Here is a 24,192-nt window from a genome sequence, read left to right as displayed (position 1 = left end):
TCCTCTGTACTTTATCACCTGAGATGAGATCAGAATTATGTTCATAGTTTAATATTCAATCCTTGAGAAGAAAATAGCCATGTCTATAAAAATATCAAATAGTTTCAGAATCTATGATTATCTGAAATAAGCTGGCTCCCACCACTAGCTATATATCGGACTTTTTTGATATACAAAAAATCCAGGCAACGAAAATCTCAAAAGTGAAACTGAGAAAAATTTTCCTTTGTTAATATAAGATGGATATTTACATCACAAATCGAGACTTAGAAAAGAAAAGGTAGTATGTATAAAGCCAAACTCATAACTGAAGAAAATGCAAATCATGTGGTAGGAAAGTAAACAATGTATTATGTATCACTGGCATCTATGCATTTATGTTTTCATTCATAATGAAAACATTTCTCTCTGAATAGCCTAGCCACCCATTAGCAAAAAATTTATAGTTTACATGACTTATTTTAATTACATTCCCAAAAATATTCAATATAAACTAGAAAGCCCTTTTTTTATGGAACAACAAACTCAGAGCATATCATTTTACCTCTGGTCTAACTTGAGAAGCCCATGCAATTGGACTCACAGTCTTTTTCATCACTCTCCCAGCTCCAAAAGTTTTATTAAACATCTTCTCTTTTACTGCTTCCTCCTTGCTAAAATGAAACTTACTAGGCCAAAGAAAGAGAAAAGAATGCAGAAGATCAAAGGGTAGATTTTTTTCTTCACTGATATTTTAAAAGGAATTAGAAATTTGGCTGCTGGGGTATGGATGGATAGGGTGGCTGGGTGATGGACATTGGGGAAAATATATATTATGGTGAGTGCTGTGAATAAAAATTTTTAAAAATTGAAAAATAAAATTAAATTTAAAAAAGGAACTATGAAATTTTGCCTGTGAATGGCATTCATGAACCCACCATGATTTTAAAAAGTTGGAAAACAGAACGGTGAAAAAAATACCAGTGTTGAAGCCTACAAAATGCTTTGATGATTATGTTAGCATTTTATTAATTACATTCTGTTAAGCAGAATTCAGTGTTTCTATCTTGGATGTTGATGTCACTGTGAATTCTTGAAAGAGAAAGCAGGATTCCAATATTTCAAAGATATTAATGACTTTATTATGATGTTGTGTAAGTTTGGGTGAGAAAAAATGATTTTATGATTGGTTAGTTACTTTATAATTAATATTTGAAGATGTTGTTATACACTCTATTAGACCACTTGGGCTGCTATCACAGCCCTAGAAAGCTTAAACAACAGAAATTTATTTCTCCAGTTCTAAAAGCTAAGGAGTCCAAGATCAAGGTGTTAACAAATCCTGCTTCATTCTGAATCCTTTTCTCTTAGTTTGTAAGTGGCAGCCATCTTGCCATGTGCTCACATGACTTCTTCTTTGTGTGTGCACAGAAAGAGAGAGAGACAGAGAGAGATCTCTGGTATTGCTTTTTATAAGAGCACTAAAACTATCATACCAGGGTTCTACCCTCAGGACCTCATCCAACCCTAATTATCTCCCAAAGACCTCATCTTCAAATAGTATCACACTGGGGGAAAGAGCTTCAACATATGAATGGGGGGGGACGACACAAATATTCAATCTGTAACATAGACCATTGAGGCACATACATCATTTTTTTTCTTTCAGTCACTAAATAATATATATATTCTAATGATAAAAAAAATTCAAGGTCCAAATAATTTAGATTATAAAAAATATGTGTTCCATCATATAATTTAACAAACATCAATTAAGTGATGAATATATTCATTTTACAGATGTCACATTTGAGAACCACAGAGCTGAAGTCTTGCTCCAGGTCACAGCTGATTGGTGATAAGGTCAATCTGCTGGTAACTAGTCCAGTACTCTTTCCAATAAACCCACATCATCCCTAACTGGCATGAATACATTTCTACATGTCAAGCAATAGAACATTTCATAACCCAGGATCATATTACAGTTAAAGTGGTAAGACCTAGGCTCTACACTCCTGACCTCTGGAATCTGATGGCTCACTCTGAGCAGAGGAAGAAGTCAAGAAGCTGATCCCTATCCCAAGACACTATAGAGGACTGCACTGGCAGATATCCCCAGTGCAAGTGAAGGGAACTTTGAGCAAGTTCCTTAAAACTTTCTGCAGATACATAGCTGCTGCTGGAACAGCCAGAAACAAGTTTACCTTGAGCAGCATAGGAAACATTTAGTTATCCAAGTTCCATAGAACCCAGAAGCCATTTTAAATGGAGATAGACTCATTGGAGGCTAAATGCCCCTAGGAGGAATTCCTGAGAGGCTCTTATTCAAATAGCTGACGTGACCAAAGACTCCCAAGTACTGCTACAGAAGACACTAGCATGGCCAAAAAGGAGGGAGAGCCACTGCAGCAGGTGGCTGGTCAGACTAGCCACCAGAGGACACTGGTCTCAATTCTTTTCTTTCAAAACACCAACCTCAATTACACTTAATTAATTATGGAATTACATGGTCAAAATCTGCCTTTCCAGATAAATTATAACCCCACAAGATCAGGAACAATTTATATATCATCTTCATATTTTCCCCCAACACCTAGATTAGCATATAGTCTATAGTAACTGATCAATAAATAGTTGTTCAGCTGAGGAAAAGGGATATCAACTAGCTTTGCTAATGTCTTTGAGATAAAGATCGGTAAGTCTACGGCCATACCATCCCCAACGCGCCCGATCTCGTCTGATCTCGGAGATAAAGATCGGTCGGTAAGACACTCGGGATGCCTGGGTGGCTATTTCGGTTAAGCATCTGCCTTCAGCTCAGGTCACGATCCCAGGGTCCTGGGATCGAGTTGCACATCAGGCTCTTTGCCCAGCAGGAAGCCTGCTTCATCTCTGCCTGCTGCTCCCTCGCTAGTGCTTGCTTGCACGCACGCTCTCTCTCTCTCTTTCTCTCTGACAAATAAATAATCAAAATCTTCATGGGGAAAAAAAAAAAAGTATGACAAGACATGGAAGCTAAAAAGAGGAAACAGAAATTTTTAGCCTTCCATACATACTTCCTGGAGCAGTTTGTCTCAAAATATGATGAAGCTGGAAGCCCTGAAATGAGTAAAAGCTTGAGTAATTACAAGAATAACAATACTCTAATTTACATATGTATGGCACTTTATTCTTCCCAAACAATATATTATATTTAGTTTTCATGATGTAACTATTCTCACTTTAAGATGAAGAGGCTGAACTTCTGGGAGATTATAATTCGTCCCACATCACAAAGCTAATGAAGTACAGAACCAGGATCCAAATCCAGGTTAAACAATTCCACATCTGGTATTCTTTCCACTTCAGCTACATTAAAATAACAAAAATATCGGTAAATGCTGATTCTGAAATAAATGGGGGAAATAACCATTTTAAAATTAGTAAACTGCTGTATTCCAGACTAAAAATTTGAATTCATTTTTGTGTCAGTCCCTTTGTTCTGGGAAAAGCGAAAGAAAAAAAATATTTGAGACACACTCTGCTGTTATGTAGATAGGAAGCACACATCCACCACCTCATTTGGGGAAGACCCAAATGCAGTGAAACATTCCTAATGTTAACAAACCTTTAGTCACTCCATATTTACCAAGTACCTCTGTGTGCTGGCCACCATTCAAAATGAGACACTATACCATATAATGTCACCTGGGAGTGTCGTTTAACAAATCTTTATTCCTGCAAATTATGTTTCAGAGACAGAAATATCTCCTTCTCGGAAAGCATGCTATCTGTCCTATTAAACTTATATCCTATTTGGGCCTCCTTGCAGAATGGGATGTGTTGATGTTTGAGTTCTTTGTAGGAGCAAGGATACTGGGAGGAATATACCTACATGAGGAAGTGTGGGCTTGAACCTCCTTTCTGTCCTGCTGAAGGAATGATGATAAAAAAGATACTGGCAGAGTCTGGGACCCTCTGACCCAGAGCAGTGTTCAGAGAACTATTGAAACTTAATTTAAGAAAAGCCCAGAAACTGGGAAGCACTAATGTGTGATTCAGGTGTTCTTATGATTTGGGGGAGCTGAAAGTTAAGCCTACACCAAATAGGGGTAGGTTTTTCCTTTAAGGAAATGGATACTCTCAGTTGGACACTCACTGTGGAGGGACATTAATTCCAGTATAGAAAATATAATCACATGGTGGCTTTATACAGAATGTGGGAAACTCTGTTTCCTGTCTCTGGGGTCTAGGGGAATTTTACAGGGTTTCCATTGCTTAGGACCTTCCTATAGGTGGGGTGATGGGGAGGAACTAGTCTCTGCTAGGTGGTGGCCAATTGGAAGCTAAGCAATTTTGAGGGCTAAGAAAAGCCACAGTTTAGAAGAACGGTTATTTAAATTTTACTGCTTATGTGTTTGGTCTCAGTTGTATTACGGAGAATTATGGAAGGGCCTGCCCCACAGTTCATACAGGCTGGCATATGGGAGAGCAGGGGTCAAGGAGAGAGTGTGAAGATGGTCCCCAAGAGACGATAAGGTGACCAGAGCAGCTCAGACCTACGTGTCAGTGATCGGAGAGGGAAGAACCAGGGACCTAAAGGAGGTAGGTGGGGAGCAAGACTCCTCCGCAGAGAGCTCTCAGTGTAGTGGGAGAATACTTTAGGCAGAGGGCGCTCATCTCTAGCATTTGGTCCAAAAGGAGGGTAGCCGTTCAGACTTTAATAATTTAAGCAATTTAAAAAATTCATTTAATTATAAAGATGCCTCTGTTTTGGAATCATACTAATGCTTCCAACATGTGGGTCAAAGCCCTCTGCCCCTAACTGCTCCCCCACCTCAGACTGCTCAAGGGCAGTAGGCCCATGGAAAAAAGATTCCCATAACTCTGAGACAGAATCAACAAAGACTTTACAGACAATTAAATGTCATGTCTGAAATACTAAATGATGCCATTGGAGTAATTCACTCAACCTCAGCTATCCTTCCTTGTTAACTATTCTCTCTCTACAAGCTAGGATTCTCTGACAGACTCTTGTCTTAAGGAATCCCTGGGCCTCCCCAGAGGCAAAGCCCAGCCCTACCCAAGGCAGCCCACCTGCTTCCCTCCATAGCAAGAGGTGTCCTACAGAACATCCTTGAGAAAGAATTAACCACCTAAAAAAATAAAGGGACTCATCTATTCATCACATGTAAAAAGATTATAGCCCCTTCTTCGTGTGCCTACTTGAATCACAACTTAGTGTACATTTTCAGAGTAAATGGACAAACACTCATCTATTTTATATACAGGTATGTGCAAAAAATCAGGAAGGGATATAGAAATCGCACTTGCAGAATAAGAAGCACAGCCCACTGGTTTCTGTTTAAATGAAACTAAACTCTCATTAGCATTTCATAGTTAAGAACATAGACTTAGGTGCGCCTGGGTGGCTCAGTTGTTAAGCATCTGCCTTCTGCTCAGGTCACGATCTCAGGGTCCTGGGATAGAGCCCCATGTTCTGCTCCCTGCTCAGTGGGAAGCCTACTTCTCCCTCTCCCACTCCCCCTGCTTGTGTTCTCTCTCTCTCTCTCTGTTGAATAAATAAATAAAATCTTAAAAATCAAAAACAAACAAACAAAAGAACATATGTGTCATGTCATGACATCAGTCAATGTCATGCTCCACTATGGATTCCCTATCCTAAGGGTAGTTACTTCTCATCCCCAAGCCTCAGCTGTTCTGACTGCAAAATGGACCTGACAATTACATCTGCCTCAGAAGGTGGTAAGGAGAAAATTGTTTAATGCACATGAAACATTCAGAAACAGGCCTGGCATCTGGTAAGTGCTCAAAATCTTTACTATTCATATTTCAGTGTTTCTAAAATGTCGCTGAAATTTAGGGGCTAATTACAGGGGCATCCCAAAAGACAGACTTCGAAAGGAAAGCACTACCAGGTAAAACTCTGAACAGTACCCTAACCGTGCTTTGACTTCATCACTTGCCATCCATCAACTGCTTTTTTGGTAGCATGCTGGAAAATCAACCACAGTACACTAACACCCACACGCCAGCAGCTCTCTAAATCAGTTGTTCTAAAATGAGTCAGCATACACCCAAGCATGTTGGCCACTCATCTGCTGTCCATAGGCTGCAGGTCCCCAAACAAAACTCCTGCTAACATGTGCTGGCAGCATGCCACGGAGCCGGGGGGCACAGGTACATGGGTCCACACCTCCCCAGCTCTGGCTTCACAGTTCTTCAGGTATAGACACTGAACCTGTGTCTGTGAAAGGCAAGAGTGGTGCAGGAACAGCTTGCCAGGCAGCCGGGAGGAAGCATTTTCTGCCCACATTCTGCCTCACTGTAACCAGCGTTCCCGGTCCCACCAACATTCACTACCACTAACTTCCTACCACTGGCTGAGCTAGATATAAAAATGTTTCTGTCTACTCTTGGGTATATTTTTCTCCTTGAGTAAATAAATGGAACCCTTGTTAAAATGTGTTTCTTTTTGTTTTCCCGGAATAAAACTGAGCTCATTCTTGTTTTCTATGCCCAAAAGTTACAGTAACAGGAGCACCTTCATCTCCAGTTCCTTAGGGGAAGTCTGGGAAGCTCAAAAAGCAGAGTCGAGGCAGGACTATAAAGCCAATAGTGATGAAATCAGGTTTCAGAATGAGTTTTAAAATTTTGACTTAAACTAACAAAGTGCTTTTTGGATGTTAAAGTTCTCCATTTAGGTGTCTTTAAAAATGATTATACCCATTCAGGACAGAAAAACACTGACTTACCTAGGTTTAAAAAGGGAGAGAAAGATCCTAGTTGATCATGCTTAAAATGAGCCAAAGTAAGTAATATGCTGACCAAAATCAGTCCTTTCCCAGCACTACCACTGCACCCCGCCGGATTACCACAGCTTAAAGAACCAGACAAATGAGGTCTGTCTCTTCTTTCTCACTTGCCTGTTCAGCCCACTGCTATCTAAGTTATGCACCACCCCTGCCCCAACACCTTTCAAATTGTGACTGCCAAAAGTCATCAGTGACCACAAATTGGCAAATCAATGGACTTGTTTCCAGTCTTAGAACCTGCCCCTTTTCGGTATTTGACATTGTTGACCACACCTTACTTTCTTCCTTTGGCTTCCTTTGGTTCCTCCTGACACCCTGGCCACCTCTTTTTAGCCCCCTCTTGTCTTTCTGTCCTTCAATGCTACCTGTAACTGAAGGTTCAGTCCTTGTCCTGGTTCTCTACACACACCACCTAGTGATCTCATCTACTCCCACTTCAGCTATCACCAGGAGGATAAGAAAACCCAGATCTTCAGTCCTGTCTGGATCCTCAGCACTTGATAAATGCAGCTAAATCCTGGGCACAACTGGGTTACATGTCAGATATCCATAAACTTCAAAATAATTGTACAGGGGAGTTTTTATTATTACCACTTAAAAGCTAAGGAAATGGAAGTTAAGAAAAATTTAACTTCATGCAGTGAGAAAGGAAGACCTGATTTTTCTTTGTGGTATCTCTGATTCCAAAACATGTTGCTTTTGCATAGGAGACGATTCAAATAAACCCAATATTTGTGATATTCTGGAAATTTTTCACATCAGTCTAGCCCCAAACCCTGTCCCAATTTCAACCCTTTAGCATAGTGATAACTGACTTCCCCTGATCTTTTTATAAACAAGGGAGGCTTTTATGACACCTCTCATATCAACAAAGTCACTGAAATGTATGAAACCTGGGAAGCCCAAGGGTTACGAAAATAAGTCTAGGGCACAAACTCTTTTAAAAAGTACAAAAATAAGGGTGCCTGGGTGGCTCAGTTGAGTAAGCAACTGCCTTCAGCTTAGGTCATGATCCTGGAGTCCTGGGATCGAGCCCCACATTGGGCTCCCTGCTCAGCGGGGAGTCTGCTTCTCCCTTTGATCCTTCCCCATCTCATGCTCTCTCTCTCTCAAATAAATAAATAAAATCTTTTTTTAAAAAAAGTACAAAAATAATATGTGAATAAAGTAATACAGACATACATAAGGGAGAAAAAAATATCCCATGACACTATTTTTTAAATTGGCTTCTACTTAGGGTTTAAATTTAGTTTTATTTTGTTGTATTTGTTTATTATTTAATTTCATGTGATTTTAAACATGTACAAGGGTATTAAGGATAATATAATTATCCTATCATCACCCAACTCAAGAAACAGAACATTATCAATACAATGAAGATTTTTTACATTTTCATCTCCACTTGTACTTCTTCCTTCCTAACAGAGATAATCACTACTTTTAATTTGATGTTTGTTATTCCATGTGTCTTTTCATTCTTGTATTCATTTTTTATATTCTTTTTCTCAAATGGAAGAAGAGGTGAAGCAGAATAGAGGTGAAGAGGTGAAGCAGAATAACTGACAAACTTGTGAAGGTCGAATGAGGGGTGGTGGGACAGTCCAGAAGTTGAAGAATTCTGCACCCTCTGGAAGGCTCTTATCTGTATTCACAGATAAGACAAAATGGCATATTGTAGAACTTTCATACATTTCTCATAAGAATACAAAGTACAGCCAGTTTCTTACAAATTTAAGCACACCCTTGGGCACATGGGTGGCTCAGTTAAGCGTCTGCCTTCAGCTCAGGTCATGATCTCCAGGTCCTGAGACTGGTCCCAGGACAGCTGCCTGCTGAGCAGGAAGTCTGCTTCTCCTTCTGCCCCTACCCCTTGTTCATGATCACTCTCTCCCTCAAATAAATAAATAAAATCTTTTTAAAAATTTAAACACACACCAATCATATCATCCAACAATCCACTTTTAAGTAACTATTCAGAAAAAATTAAAACTTATGTTCCCACAAAATCTGCATGTAAATATTTACACCAGGTTTTATATAAGTCCCCCAAAATGGAAATGACCAGAGGTTCTTTACTGGTGAATGGATAAACTGTGTGGTACATGCATTCAATGAAATGCCATCTAGCAATAAAAAACAACGAACTGTTCATAACAATATGAATAAATCTTAGATGCAGTTTGCTGAGAGAAAGAAGCCAGGATGTAAAGGCTACAATAATTCCATTTGTATAATGCTCTGGAATTACAGGGGTGGGAAACAAATAAGTAGCCACTAGGCACTGAAGTGTGAGAGGAGGGGCTGGCTACAAAGGAACAGCACAGGGAATTGGGGGGCTAATGGAATAGATTGAAAATGTGATGAAGGATATATAACTCTATGCACTTGGCAAAAATCCATTGAACTGTGCAACACTGAGTAAATTCTGCCTTCCATAAACTAAAACTAATCAGTGAGGATGGGAAAGATGCAACACAGACTGTATTACAAATGAATAACATGACCATAATGAAGAAGGATGGAGTAAACAGCAGTAAACTGCTGATGTAACTTTGGAAAACAGTGCTAGATATTGTTAAGACTCAAAACAAAAAGAATTTAAACACTGTACTCTAATTGATAAATTTGTTTCTTCCAAGAGAATAGATTTGCAATTCTAAAACTACTTTATTTGTATATTAGGTAAAAAAAAATAAAAACATATTGCAGGTAATGGTAAAAAGATTTCTCACTGTTGGAGAAAAAAGAAATAAGTGTCAAGGCTAGAACATAACTCACAGTATGCAGAGAAAAAGGCGCCCTGTGTCTGTAATTTAAAACCAGAATTCTGGGGCACCTGGGTGGCTCAGTGGGTTAAAGCCTCTGCTTTTGGCTCAGGTCATGATCCCAGGATCCTGGGATTGAGCCCCACATCGGGCTCTCTGCTCAGCGGGGAGCCTGCTTCCTCCTCTCTCTGACTGCCTCTCTGCCTACTTGTAATCTCTGTCAAATAAATAAATAAAATATTTTTAAAAAATTAATTAAAACCAGAATTCTGCCAACAGATAAACAGATGATAGATAGATGATGGATATTAGATATCATGCATATGAGAGAGAGAGAGAAAATATATCTATATGTATTTACTTATTTCAAACTAGAGTCAAAGTAAAATCAATCCCACAAACAAAACATCAGGGTGATGAAGTGCAAAGGAAAACAAGGAAATACTGGAGAGAAATATTGAGGCATCACACATCTGGCTGATGTTTTGTCTTTTTTTTTTTTTTTTGAATTGAGAAAACCAGTGAGGTGATGTGAGAAAAAAATGAAAAACCGACAACTAAGTTTCTTAAAAAAGTGAGAGCAGCAAGGATGCTTTTTATCTAGCGGAGAAATGCAAATATGCTTGAAGGTGGTCATCCTTTTTGAAGATTGGAAGTATCACAGAAGTCTGGAGTGGAAACTGCTGAGAAGCAAACTTCCATGTGGAGGCTCACCTCCACTCTCCCAAGGTCTCTGGGAACTTTGGCCCCTGGTGCCACAGTTATTACTGACTATACCAGCCTCTCACCCACCCTTGGCATAAGCTGCTGTCTTGATAGAATGTTTCTTGCCCAGTATCTTCAAGAGTAAGAAGATACCTTTCTGAGTTGCACTTAATAAAAATAATAGCTCAATATGGAAGTGAAAGGGGAGTCACAACTTAAAGTTTCAATTCAAGCATACTTTGTTTTCTAATACTAAAGCAATAATAATTTTATTTTAATTTATGTCGAATATATACATATGTATTTGTTTATATATATGGGTGTGTATATGTACATACAATATACATATTGTATATACATATGTATATGTAGATTGTATGTACATATACATATATATGTACATATATACATATGTATATGTACATATTGTATGTACATACATATACAGTATTGACTGGCTATTCAAAGAAATTATTTTAAACTTTCCAGGTATCATAATGGAATTATGGTTATGTTACAGAAAGACTCGTTACATTTTAGAGATACATATTTACAAATAAAATGATAACGTTTCTGGGATCTACATCAAAATATTATGAGAGAGAAGATAAAAGACTGCATAGATGAAATAAGACTGGCTAGGGGCTGATTATTGTTGAAATAGGATAACGAGTTCATAAGTGTTCAATATGCCATTGCATCTACTTCTGTCCATGTGTGGAAGTCTTTAAAATAAAAAAGCATTTACAAAGAAATAAAGATTTTCCTACTATAATTCAATGTAAGTGACATCAAAGAAACCTCACATCGCACTCCAAAAACACCAGTATTTGTGGAGGAAAGGTAAAGGTAGGGACCACTTAGAACCATGCCACCTCGAAACCAAAGCGCCAAGAGAAATAGTAGCAATCCTAATGGAAATAACAGTATCATTTCTTTCAACGTGAAATCTGTAATAAATGCTGAGGTAAACACAAGGCCTTACCTTTGAAATCAGAGAAGAAATCTGCGGGCGGGAGTGGAATGAGGCCGCGGCTTCCATACTGTGAGGGACATGAGACCCCTGACAGCCGCGCAGACGCTCACAAAATGGCGCCGGGCTGAGCGCGCAAGGCGAGGGAGCGTCGCGACGCTCCCGGAGTCAGGTAGTACGTAAGCTTCCTGCTCAGCCGCTCTCATGCGGCGGGGAGAACACTGACTTAACCAGATTAGATGTGCACAACTTCCTGTGACCCACACTAACCTTGCTCCTCCACGCAGCACCAGCATTAGAAAAACATCTGTCGCACTAGAACAAACACACTGTGTTGACCTAAAGGAGTGTTATACAACTTCTAACTTAGTGTGTTACCGTTAAACTCACTCCTTTTCTTGGAAACGATTTTCTAGTCTAATTTTGAATGTCTTTTAAATAATATGTTCATATAGAAGTAAAAGATCCAACAATACCGAAGGACACAAAACGTGAAGCTAAATTCTCCTCTCCTTGGCCCCCTAGTTTCTACCTAGTTTCACTCCCCAAAGAGAACTATTTTAATTATTTCTGTTTTTTAGTTGTTCTGATTTTTTAAATAATTTTAAATAAAATGTTCATTATTTTGAGTTAGCTCATTGATTTCCCAACTTTATACAAGGGTTTGAACTCCTTTGTATGAGAGATAAAGATGTTTAACTAACTTTGCTTCTTCCAGTTTTTCTTAGCAATATGTATTTTTACTTCTTTAATGGTAATACTCCTATTTGTAACAATATAGATATTTCTTGACCCAACTTTTAACTCCCATTTGTAAAATAAGATAATTTACTTGCCTTGTTTCACTATCCAACCTGTTATCTGTAATTCTACTTTCACATGTCAAGTCTTAGAATGTTTACAATCTGTTCTGTACAAGAAGTGAGTTTTTCAGAAGTTTGTCCATGGATTGATTCCAATTCATTTCAAAATATTACAGTTATTATAGTCAACTATTAGTCAACAAATAATAGGATTGAACCCACAGAAAAAGAGATGTAACCCTATGTCACTGAAACTGAGTTGCTTGTTGAATCATGCACAAATTTGTTCTCACTTCTTACAGCTCTATAATTAGTACATTTGAGTTTCTTCATATTAGGCAATGATTTTTTTTCATATTACGTTTTGATTTGTGTTGGGATTTCTAATGATCTTTCTTTTTACTCTAGTTTCTTAATTTTATAGTTACAGAAAATTCACTTTCTTCCCAAAGTTGTTCTCTCTTAGCCTATGACTATCTGTTCCTATATGGACTAAGTTACCTATACAACTGTGATTCTGGAATTTTATTTTTTTCATGGCACTCTTGATTAAATCCCCAGTTTACTGGATCCCATCTCTGCCTTTTTTCCTGGATTTCTGTTTTGCTTTGTCAAAGTCAATCTCAAATAATGTTCTTCAGAAAAGATGTGTAGAAAGTAAATTTTCTGAAATCTAGTATATCCCAGAATATCATACTCTGTCTCCACATTGAATTAATTGTTTCACTAGGCACATAATTCCATAATTAAAAATTATTTTTCAGAACTTCATGTCTGCTTGTTGGTGAGTAGAAAGTAAATTTTCTGAAATCTAGTATATTCCAGAAATCATTACTCTGTATACACATTGCATTAATTGTTTCACTAGGCACATAATTCCATACTTAAAAATTATTTTTCAGAATTTCATGTCTGCTAGTTGGTGAGCAGTGTTGTGTCAGTCTGATTCTCATTCCTCTGTAGTGACTGTTTTTGTGGTTTTTTTTTTTTTAATCTCTGGAAGATGATGCAACCTGTGTTCTATCACAGGTTTCTGGAATTTCATGTGTATGTAGATGTAGAATTCCTAAAATCCAAAATGCTTGCAACTCAGTGGATCATTTTAATGCAAATGATCAGATATAGATTCATATATTGATCAGATATAGACAACTTTTTTATATTGTCTTTCTGATTATTGCTTTCTCTCTAATTTCTCTCTTTAATTTCCTTTCTCTATTAAATTTATGTTGGACTTCCTAGATTGCCCTTCAAGTTTTTTTAACTTTATTTCATCTTTTCCATCTTCTTCATCATTTTGTTTTATGTCTTAAGAGATTTCCTCAAAGTTTTCTTGTGACATTTCATTGATTTTAATTTTAGCATTTAAATGTATTAAATTTTATAAATACAATTTTGTAAAATTTGAAAATTTTATAAATCTAATACTGAGGGCACTCATTTAAAATGTATAAAGTTCTTTTCTGGTTCTTTGAGTCAGTTTTTCTGTTCAATCACTTAGGCCTTTATTTGATTTCCTGAAATAACTGGCACTACTATGTGTATTTTCATATTTACACTTCAGGGACCAGGTTGATTACTGTAAATAGCTGGCATGTGTCCCTCTATAGATGCCAACACATTATCTACTCATCCATTTTTTTCCCTAGAATCTGCCAATTCCAAGCATGTTGTATGGGGGTAGAAGTATCCCACAACTACCTTTAACTTAGGTTCATAAGTTGAGAGCCGGCCTAAATGTTCCACCAGCCCCACATGTTATCTCTCGGACTAGCATACCATATCCTCTCATACAGATTTTTTTAAATACAACCCAGATTTAACAAAGGGATAAACCCTATCACTGCATCCATGATGGATGGATGGATGCTGATATGTACTGTATTCTCTTCACAGCCTTCAATTATATTTTTGACTTCTGATCTATTTCCCATTCCTGTTCTTTGTATGTGCTATGGGTGAACTTCTACTTCCTACACTGTGGCCTTTCATGTCTTCTGGGCTGTGTCTGCTTAGCTCTGCTTTACCTCATTGTGATTTTATTTACTTCTTACTATCAGATATTTATCAAAATCTCACATTCTCTGATGTCTTTCATCATGTCTTTTCAAAACTATCAGTGTTGTCATGAATATATTCACTTTTGTTCTGGAAGGGCAAGATAGTAAATGTAGAGGTTGGTCAAAACCAAAAGTCCAAATGTTTTTCCACTATCTTCCAAGTGTCCCAATGAAACTGAATCAGGATAATGGTACCAGATAACACAGAAAAGTACAATCTCACATTCTAAATTTTCAGTAAAAGAAAGAGCACACATTTGTAAAACAGAACCTCTCCCATTGTCAAGTAACCTAATCTTCTTAGCTGCAGGAAGAAGAGAACAATAAAATATTAATGGGCAAGAGTTCAAAATGAAGATTGCTGACGCTAATAACTGAAGCTAGTAACTCCATCAACGACATTCAGAATATAAGAAATAAACTGAAAGATTTGTATGGCATCCTAGCAATACTGAAATTAAGACGCTCAGCAGAGATTTAGACTTTGATATCTTTAAGACAGAATCTGGGGCAAATTGCCCCAAGAGTCCTCTTAAGTAATTTATTAGATTAAGCAAATACAACAGGCAGACAACAGGGTCCATAAAATCCTAAGACTGCACTTCATGTGGAAGAGAAAGCCATAACATAGCAACATGGTTTAATAATCAATGAGAGGAATGAGACATGTCATAAAGGAAATAAACAAATGGAAGTAAAAGAAGTACTTTGGGGGGCTTGTTTTTAGGGAGCATGATCGAGGAGGGCAAATCAGAAAGGCTGAAGTATAAAATAAAACTTGGAGGATAACAAGAAGTTATCTTTGGAACAAAGAGAAGGATAAGATTTCCAGACAGAGAAATATCAAAATCAAACACACATTTCATGCTGTAAGAGGGGGAGATGTAGAGGAGTAAATGAAAGGATGCTGGTGTCTGGGACACAATGAACAAAAGAGAGGACAAGAACAGATGCTGAGAGGCAGAGAGAGGGTCAGAGGCTTGCAGACCCAGGTAAGCCATGATAAAGAAATTGGACTTTAACTGCAGTGGAAATCTAAGTGTTAGACTGGGGCAGTGACATGATCTGATCTGATCTACAAAGGTCCCTTAGTTGGCTATAGATATATAGATATATAGATATATATATAGTGACTTGTTATAGGAGGATTGGGTGGGAAGGAAGTAGGTGTGGAGGGAGGGCAATTGGGGCCATAGACCAGGGAAAAGATGATGGTGGCTTGGACTAGAGGGTAGTTACGAAGACAGAGAGAACTAGACACATTTAAGAATACATTTTGTGAGTGGAAAGAGCCAGTTGCTAATGGAGGGGATAATAGTGTTTAGGAAAAAGGAGACATTGAGAATGATGGCTAGATTTGTATCGAGATGAACAAAGAATGGTGTCACTTGCTAAAATGAGGGTAATACAAAGAATAACAGATGGTGTGTTTGGAGGGGGTGGGAGTTCGAGGATTCTGTTTTGGACACTGCAAATCTGAAATGTCTGTTGGACATCTAAGTGGAGAAGTTAAGTAAGCTATCAACTATTGAATCTATGACTCATTAGAAACATAAGCCTAGAGAAATAAATCTAGTCATCAACACAGAAGACACAATGTTCAGAAAACAGAATATTTGACCTTGAAATTAGGAAAACGTTCCAGCTGTTTGCAAGGACAAGGTCTAAGTTATGACTATAGGAGTAAGTGACTGAGGTAGCATGACAGAGAAGAACGTCTGAAGAGAGGAAGTTAAGGAAATGAGGCAGTGAGAAACAAAGAGGATCCCTACCAACCCCTCCTCCAGACTCAGAGAGTTAAGAAGGCTGTGAGACAGAAAACAGTCACCTTGCTTGGTTATGGAGGTGCTCTAGAAATTTTTGTTGAATATGTAAAAACCTAGTTCATTTCCAGAGAAGTCAAATCTAGTCGCAATATTATGGTGGCAGAAATTGAATTTTTTTTAAAGATTTTTTTATTCATTTGACAGAGATTAAAAGTAGGCAGAGAGGCAGGCAGAGAGAGAGAAAGGGAAGCAGGCTCCCCGCCGAGCAGAGAACCTGACGAGGGGCTTGATCCCAGGACTCTGGGATCATGACCTGAGCCGAAGGCAGAGGCTTTAACCCACTGAGCCACCCAGGCACCCCCAGAAACTGAATTTAAGAGTGAAGTTCTTTTTTTAAAGATTTATTTATTTATTTATTTATTTATTTATTTATTTGGGAGAGAGCAAGAGAGCAAGAGCTAGAGGAGGGACAAAGGAAGGGGGAGAGAGAATCTCAATTAGACTCTTCCCTGAGCCCAATGTGGGGCTCAATCTCTTGACCCAGCAGAGATCATGACCTGAGGCAAAAACCAAGAGTCAGACGCTTAAGCATCTGTGACACCCAGGTGCCCCAAGAGTGAAGTTCTTTAAAGTGGTCCTGAGGAATGTGCTGAAAAAGATAATACTCTGATTAACAACTAAAACTTTTTTCCCAAAATTGTATTAAGAAGATGAGGTTAGTGATGAGTTACTACTTTACAAGGAAGGATTGGCTAGGGAAGAACCATGGGGTCCTTTATTTCATAAAAGAAAACTTGAACAACTATTTTTATCACACTACTATATGGCATCTTTGTCACTTTGGCAGATCTTCATTAGGTTTTATCAGAAACCAAGTCATACAGGGTCTTATCAGCACCACCTCCTCTAGTGACAGGGAGGGAAAAGATTCCTTAGGAGAAAAGGATTCATGGAGACCGTGGGATCTCAATGATCTGTGAATTAGAGACTGCTATTAAAATGCAGCTCTAAATAAAATAAAATAAAATTGTTAGGACCTATTTAGAAACTGTCCCTTCTCCTCTTCCCCCAGGGGATTTACTTGGAGACAAGTCCTGGAAACCAGCTTCAAGTAACAAAGCCCAGACACAAAGGTGGGTCAGGCCAGGTGGAGACATCAGATCAGTGGGGGGATGCATACTGTCTCCCTGGTTACCAAGGAGTATGGGCCCTGCCTTTTGGGTGCCAATCCCAATCAAGGTGTAATAGGCTGGTTCAAATGTCTACTAGGGTAAATTGTAACTCAATTGGTCACCTAGCATCACTGTGGAGTTTCCTGTGTGTGTTACAATCTCATTGGCCACCTGTGCGTGGCCAGGCCCAACTGCATGGCCTTTGCCCTTAAAAGCTAGTCTGTGAAACAGAGAAGGGTCACCTTCTCTTGCAAGAGGTGCGTCCCCGAACGTTCAGTTAGATTCTTGATGCCTCAGGGAAATACAAATCAAAACCACAATGAGATATCACCTCACACCAGTCAGAATGGCTAAAATAAACAAGTCAGGAAATGACAGATGCTGGCGAAGATGCAGAGAAAGGGGAACCCTCCTACACTGTTGGTGGGAATGCAAGCTGGTGCAGCCACTTTGGAAAACAGCATGGAGGTTCCTCAAAATGTTGAAAATAGAACTGCCCTATGACCCAGCAATTGCACTATTGGGTATTTTCCCTAAAGATACAAACGTAGTGATCCAAAGGGGCACGTGCACCCGAATGTTTATAGCAGCAATGTCCACAATAGCCAAACTATGGAAAGAACCTAGATGTCCATCAACAGATGAATGGATCAAGAAGATGTGGTATATATACACAATGGAATACTATGCATCCATCAAAAGAAATGAAATCTTGCCATTTACGACAACATGGATGGAACTAGAGGGTATCATGCTTAGCGAATTAAGTCAAGCAGAGAAAGACATCTATCATATGATCTCCCTGATATGAGGAAGTGGTGATGCAACATGGGGGCTTAAGTGGGTAGGAGAAGAATCAATGAAACAAGATGGGATTGGGAGGGAGACAAACCATAAGTGACTCTTAATTTCACAAAACAAACTGAGGGTTCCTGGGGGGAGGGGGTTTGGGAGAAGGGGGTGGGATTATGGACATTGGGGAGGGTATGTGCTTTGATGAGTGCTGTGAAGTGTGTAAACCTGGTGATTCACAGACCTGTACCCCTGGGGATAAAAATATATGTTTATAAAAAATAAAAAATTAAAAAAAAAAGATTCTTGATGCTTGGCGCAAGATAAAGCTTTGCTTGACCTTCGCTTTATATCAGTCTCACTCCTTTAATCATGGACCCATTATTGGGACATAACAAAAATAAAATTCAACTCTCCCAGGACACTGTTACTCTGTAACACTTGAACTATCTGTGACTTTATAGGAACCTTACACTATACATTTACTTGTCAGCCTTTCCATTAAATTAGGAGTTCCTTCAGGGCAGGAATCATCTCTCACAAGGACCCCATGCATATAACAGTGCTTGGTTATGGAGGTACTCAGTAAAATGTCCAATAGATGAAAACCTAGTTCATTTTTTAGAGGGTTAAATCCAGTTGTATGTGATGGTGGCAGTATTTAGACTTGATTGAATTCAGTTTGTTCGGGTTCACCAAGGGTTATATCTTTGTGGTGGAACGGCCCTGGGCTATAGCAGCCTTAAGACTGTCTTTTCCTAAAATGAATCCTCCTACACAGTTTTCCTTAAATCCCTCTTGATACACAGAGGGACCTCTGTTTGTTGAGTATCTTCCTTACGCAGTACAAGAAATGTATGAGAAATTGTTCCTGCCACCCCAAAACCCAATAATCTATTTTAGAGATGAAATACAGAATAGCACAGATAGCATAAAATCCAATGCATTGTAGACCATGCATCTCATTTAAAATGCTTCTCATAGAGAGCTTGCAGCTTTGCCCATGAGCAGATTGATTCCATCACTGATGCCTTGTAATGTAAGGGATGTGCAAAAATACCCCCACCACCGGCTATGGGGCATGAAGCTCCACTCTTAGAATTTGATTATTTTTGAATGCCATTGACATTCAGGAATATTCTTTCAAAATATTAATATCATTAGGATAAGACACTCAAAAGCCTACATTTAATCCAGCTCCTTAGGGTGAAAAAATACCTCTCAAATTTCTTCCCCCTGGGTCAGCAGGTGGGAGCATTACAGAGCAAATAAAAGGTGTGATAGGAAAAACAAGAAGACTGTGCTCTAGGCATGAGGTCTTGTGGAAGGGGAGCAGCCCAAGTGAACCATGGCACTAAAGGATCCTAGATAAACAAAGGGCTTTGAGGTCCAGAATTGGCCATGCTGTCAGGAAGGAGATTCACAAAGAGGAAGTGAGTGGGCCCAGGATGCATGTTTCCTACATTGCAAATTCCCCAGGGCATTTTCTTCCCTGCCTAGCTTTACCTTTCCTCTGGTTCCAGGCCCACGAAACCCTGCTTAAGACCTTGCAATTACTGCTCCCCCATGGACTGCACCAGTCGCCCTCCTGCTACTGTGGCTACCGCGACGTCTAGCCATGCTGCTTCCTCTTGTCACTTCAGAGGCTGTGCCAGGGAGCTGCAGGCCCAGGTGTGCAGGCGCCGGCAGAGCAGGTTATACAGAGGTCACATGACAGCAGAATAAATGGCTACTGCTGGGACGCCTGGGTGGCTCACTTCGGTGAAGCATCTGCCTTCTGCTCAGGTCAGGTTAATCATCTGCCTTTGCCTCAGGTCAGAATCCCAGGTCCTGGAATCTGTCCCATATCAGGCTCCTGCTTCTCCCTCTGCCTGCTGCTCCTCCTGCTTGTGCTCTTTCTTTCTGAAAAATAAATAAATAAAATCATAATAAATAAATAATAAATAGATAGATAGATAGATAGATAAAAGGCTACTGGCCCAATTTCTTCTGCTGTGGCTCTGTATACCCTCTCTGCTCATGGGTGCTGTCTGGGCTAAGGGAGAAGGGCTTCTCTGCTATGCAAAGGACACCCACTTCATCTCTGTTAAGTATATTTCCAGGATTTATTGCCCAGATACAAGCCTCAGCAGGTGCCAGAATCCTCCAGCTCCTGACCAGCTTCCCCTTCTCTCCTGCAGTGTGTCCTAGTGGAGAGCATGATTTCTAGATCCAGACTCCCAGTCCCTGAGCCCTGGCTTTGCTACTTCCTAGCTGAGGGATCTTGGGCTTCAGTGTCGTCATCTGTAAAAAGGGGATAGTAATAACACTCCTCTCATAGAGCTCCATGTGAAGGGTGTAGCCCCATTCCTGCATGCATAATAAGCACAAAATAAATTTTTGATACCACTACTCCTCTGTGACTACTCAAGTAATCATTCAATCAGCAAGTGTTAATTAAGAAGCTATTTTGTGCCTATCAATCATGACTTTCAATTATGAGTGCTTATTTTGTGTCAGGCACTGTGATAAAAAATTTTTAGTGACTTGAGTTATCTTCTTCACTCTTCCATGGGATGTACTCTTAGCATCTCCATTTTACAGACCCTGCACAGTCCCACTTGCTCCCCTGGATTACAGTCTTTCCAGACCTGGGAGCAATCTATCCCATCCAGGCGAGTTGTCCCGCCCCTGCCTCCTGCCATCCAGTGAAGCACCGATAGGCCCTCTTCATTTAGTCTCAAATCTTCTACCAGACTGCCTTCCTGTCTCCCCTCCCACTCCCATCTAATAAATCTAGATACGGCCTCTCATTTCACTTCTGAGAAGCCGTTTCCTGTCATCTCTTCAAAGACTACCTCTTTCCCACTGACTGTCTCTAATGAGGAGCAGAAAGCAAACATGTAAGCCTCCTTGTCAGCAGAATCCAGAAATGGCTCCTCCTCCAGCCACACCTGAAGTCCCTACATTGCCAGGAGCAAGTCCCTTGGTGTTTTGCTGTTTTGGGGTGTTACTGGTTTGGTGAGCCGAATGAAAATCAGGTTTTGACACCAATATCCTGGTCTAGTCTTTGAGATAGGAAAAAGATGAAAATAAGTATGTTTCCACATTTTGGGGTAGCAAACCCAGTCTGCGGTTTCCCTGGTGCTGTCATACCATCAGAACCTCAAGTCATTCAGCCGTCTAGGCTGCAATTTTCCTTATTTGCTAACCCGGTCTTCAAAAAAAAAAAAAACAAGAAAACCCTGGTTTCCTTCATAGCGCTTGATTTTGATTTTACTGAAACTTGTGTGGTTAAAAACATTCTTATACTAATAGCTTTGTGACCTTTAAGGTATTTGGCAGGAAAAAAATCTGGTAAGTATAAAAACCTTGTTTCCCAACTCAGGGTCTTCTCACTTCAGAAATAGAGACCCGTGAAGACCCCCTTTCCTTGACTGTGCCCTCGAAGCTACTCCTCATGCCTCTTGTTTCCTCTCCTCACTTCCAGAGGGACTCTGGGTCACTGGCCTGTCATGGAAATGGTAGTGATGGGTCAGTAACAAATTGTCTGGCTTTCTCTGTGCCTTGCAATGTGAGCTCTTGGGAAATGGGCAGAAAACAGCAAGGCTGAAACAGCAGTGGCCACAGGCTCAGCTATCAAAGCTGAAATACGACATTGAAACAGAAGTCAAACTAGAATTACATGAGAAAGGTCATTCCTCTCGGATAAGCATGTAGGTTAAAAATCTAATAACTTGATGTCCTTGGAAAATATCAAGTCCCAGGTGTTGAGACCACCCTTTAAAAGTTGTATGGACATTCTGAGGGATTCTGGTTGTTCATAGTGTGATTCCTTTTCGTTGCTGCCTTCTCTACATCTTGTCTGCTTTTCTAAATCATCCGCAGTAGTTTTGAGTCAGCAATTAAGTAGAAAACAAACTCAGTCATTGCTTTTTTTTTTTTTTTAAAGATTTTATTTAGTTATTTGACAGAGATCACAAGTAGCTGGAGAGGCAGGCAGAGAAAGAGGAGGAAGCAGGCTCCCTGCTGAGCAGAGAACCTGATGTGGGGCTCGATCCCAGGATTCTGGGATCATGACCTGAGCCGAAGGCAGAGGCTTCAACCCACTGAGCCACCCAGGTGCCCCTCAGTCATTGCTTTTAAGTACATCATGACAAGCCGTCTTTGTTGATGTTACTCCATAAACTCATATGGTCCCGTTGTCATATATACATAGGCACTCTTGCAGATTGAGAAGACTCTGGGGTCTGGCCCCTTCAATCATGCCCACTTCAAACCCTGTATGGTAGCCTAAAGAAACTGACAGTGGGGATTTCCTAACTCCTGAACCAGAGTTTCCAGCATGTCATTTTCCAATTATGCAGCATTTTCTACTTGGGTCATAGTTCCTCAGCTTAATGACAAAAACAAAAATAGCTAAGACTCAGTTACCCAAGATTTCTGGTGTTCCTCAACTCACCTAAGAACAGTTACTTGCAATTATTATTCCTATTGCCCTGATGGTTTCAGTGTCTTGTGCCTTCAATGTGTATTACTCAGTACATAGTACTGTCAGTGAATGAAAAAACTGAATGGAAAAGATTTGAAGTGATCTCATCAAACCCACTGAGAGAGTAATCACATACCACTGATTAGAAACATAAGAAAGGCAAAGTTGCAAAGTTATGGTTTCACATGTGTACAGATCTAGAAGGCTCTTTAAAATTCAATTAGTTCAATGTTTTTAGGGCTAACATACTGGTACCAACCTATGCCTGCCTAAGTAATTTTGGAAATGTACATGGACAACTTTGTCACAATGATTCCAGAGGTTCTACTGGCATTTCACAGGTGAAGAAGCCACAGATGCTAGAAATCTTGCAATGCATGAAACAGCTCTGTGCAATAAAGAATTGCCCTATTTCCCATGCAACTTATATATATATTATCTCCCCTAATTCACACAATGATCCTATAGATACTATTTTGATCCCCATCTGACAAACTATTCTGGAGTCTAATAAAGAGGCTTCATCCTTCCTAATTGTTTTTAACTCTATCTCTAGAATTAATTATTCTGTTTCAACATACTCAGACAGTACTCTTTCAATTTCTTCAACTTTTTCACATCCCCATGGGGCACATAAAGAACTTCTCTAGAGACCTTCACTACAACATTAAAGATAACTCACCATGTAAGGTGGTGAGCAATCATTCTGGACACCAAAAGTCTCCTAGAAAGGCTATTTTCAAATGGAAGGAAAACATTCATAAACTCTAAGAAAATCCCTTGGAAGTTCATGTAAATCTCACAATTGTGTTAAGATAGTTTTGAGCCATTATCCTATTGGGATACACTGAGTACATCCTTATGATGCTCTAGGAATGTTGTTACCACTTACCTCTTCTCTTTAAATCACAAAGTAAAATCTCACAAGATACAAAAGATTCATTTCTTTTTCCCCCACCAAATTTAAGCATTTCTATTTTCATTACTACAGATATATGTGAACAATAGACTATGTCCTAGTAGGCTTTCTATTCTTGGCAAATAAGCTTCAAATAAGTAATAGACCTGAAGGTAAATTGTTTTTCTAACAGGATATATATTAGGACAAATATTGAATTCTATTTGGTTCAAGCAGGAAATATTGCAGTCTTTGAATGAATTCCAATAGAATAATTTTCTCCTTTCGTGGGTTTTTGGAAACCGCACCATGTCAAGGTGTTTAATTAATCCCTATGGTCAAGTATAAGTGATATAAAACTACCTAAGCTTGAGAAAGAGAAATAAAAATGGAATCTGCTTTCTCACGTAATCTTAATGACTAAAAATTATAGCTTAATCGCACTGGGCAATTGCTATATTAGTAATTAGTGAAAGACTCCCATTGAATCGATTGGCCTCTACTTACTCCTCTCATGAGGTGTGAGTTGATTGGACACTCTCACTTCACTTTCCCATGTGTGAAGTCTATTCTGCTGAGGCTTCTTTGTTTACTTTATGTTATCTGCTCTTCAAAGCAAAAGACAACTCTTACCTCACCAATCTGAGATAAAATAGGACCACCCACACAATCATGTAATCCTACCTGCTCCTTTGTATTTATCTAGCATTAGAAAAATGTTTCCATAATACAAATATTGGCTCATTTTCACTGCACCTGAAGGCCTAAATCATAGATCATTATGTCCCAGGTCTCTATTAGCTCACCAGCGTATGCCTTAATTTTTAGAGAGATTTGTAGCAGTCTAGGCCAAGGCCTCAGAACACCTGAGCAGCAGTGGTTTCACCCATTTCTAAAGACTTAGAAGTAGTAAGTTGCATGTGGAGGCAGTCTAGGCCCCAGTGAATATTCTAATAACTAGCACTTGCTAGAGTCAACAAACTCATCTTCTTA

The sequence above is a fragment of the Mustela nigripes genome, chromosome 6 (assembly GCF_022355385.1).
Source record: "Mustela nigripes isolate SB6536 chromosome 6, MUSNIG.SB6536, whole genome shotgun sequence".
In the NCBI taxonomy this organism is placed as follows: domain Eukaryota; kingdom Metazoa; phylum Chordata; class Mammalia; order Carnivora; family Mustelidae; genus Mustela; species Mustela nigripes.
The sequence above is the reverse complement of the archived record's forward strand: the minus strand, read 5'-3'. Positions refer to the sequence as shown.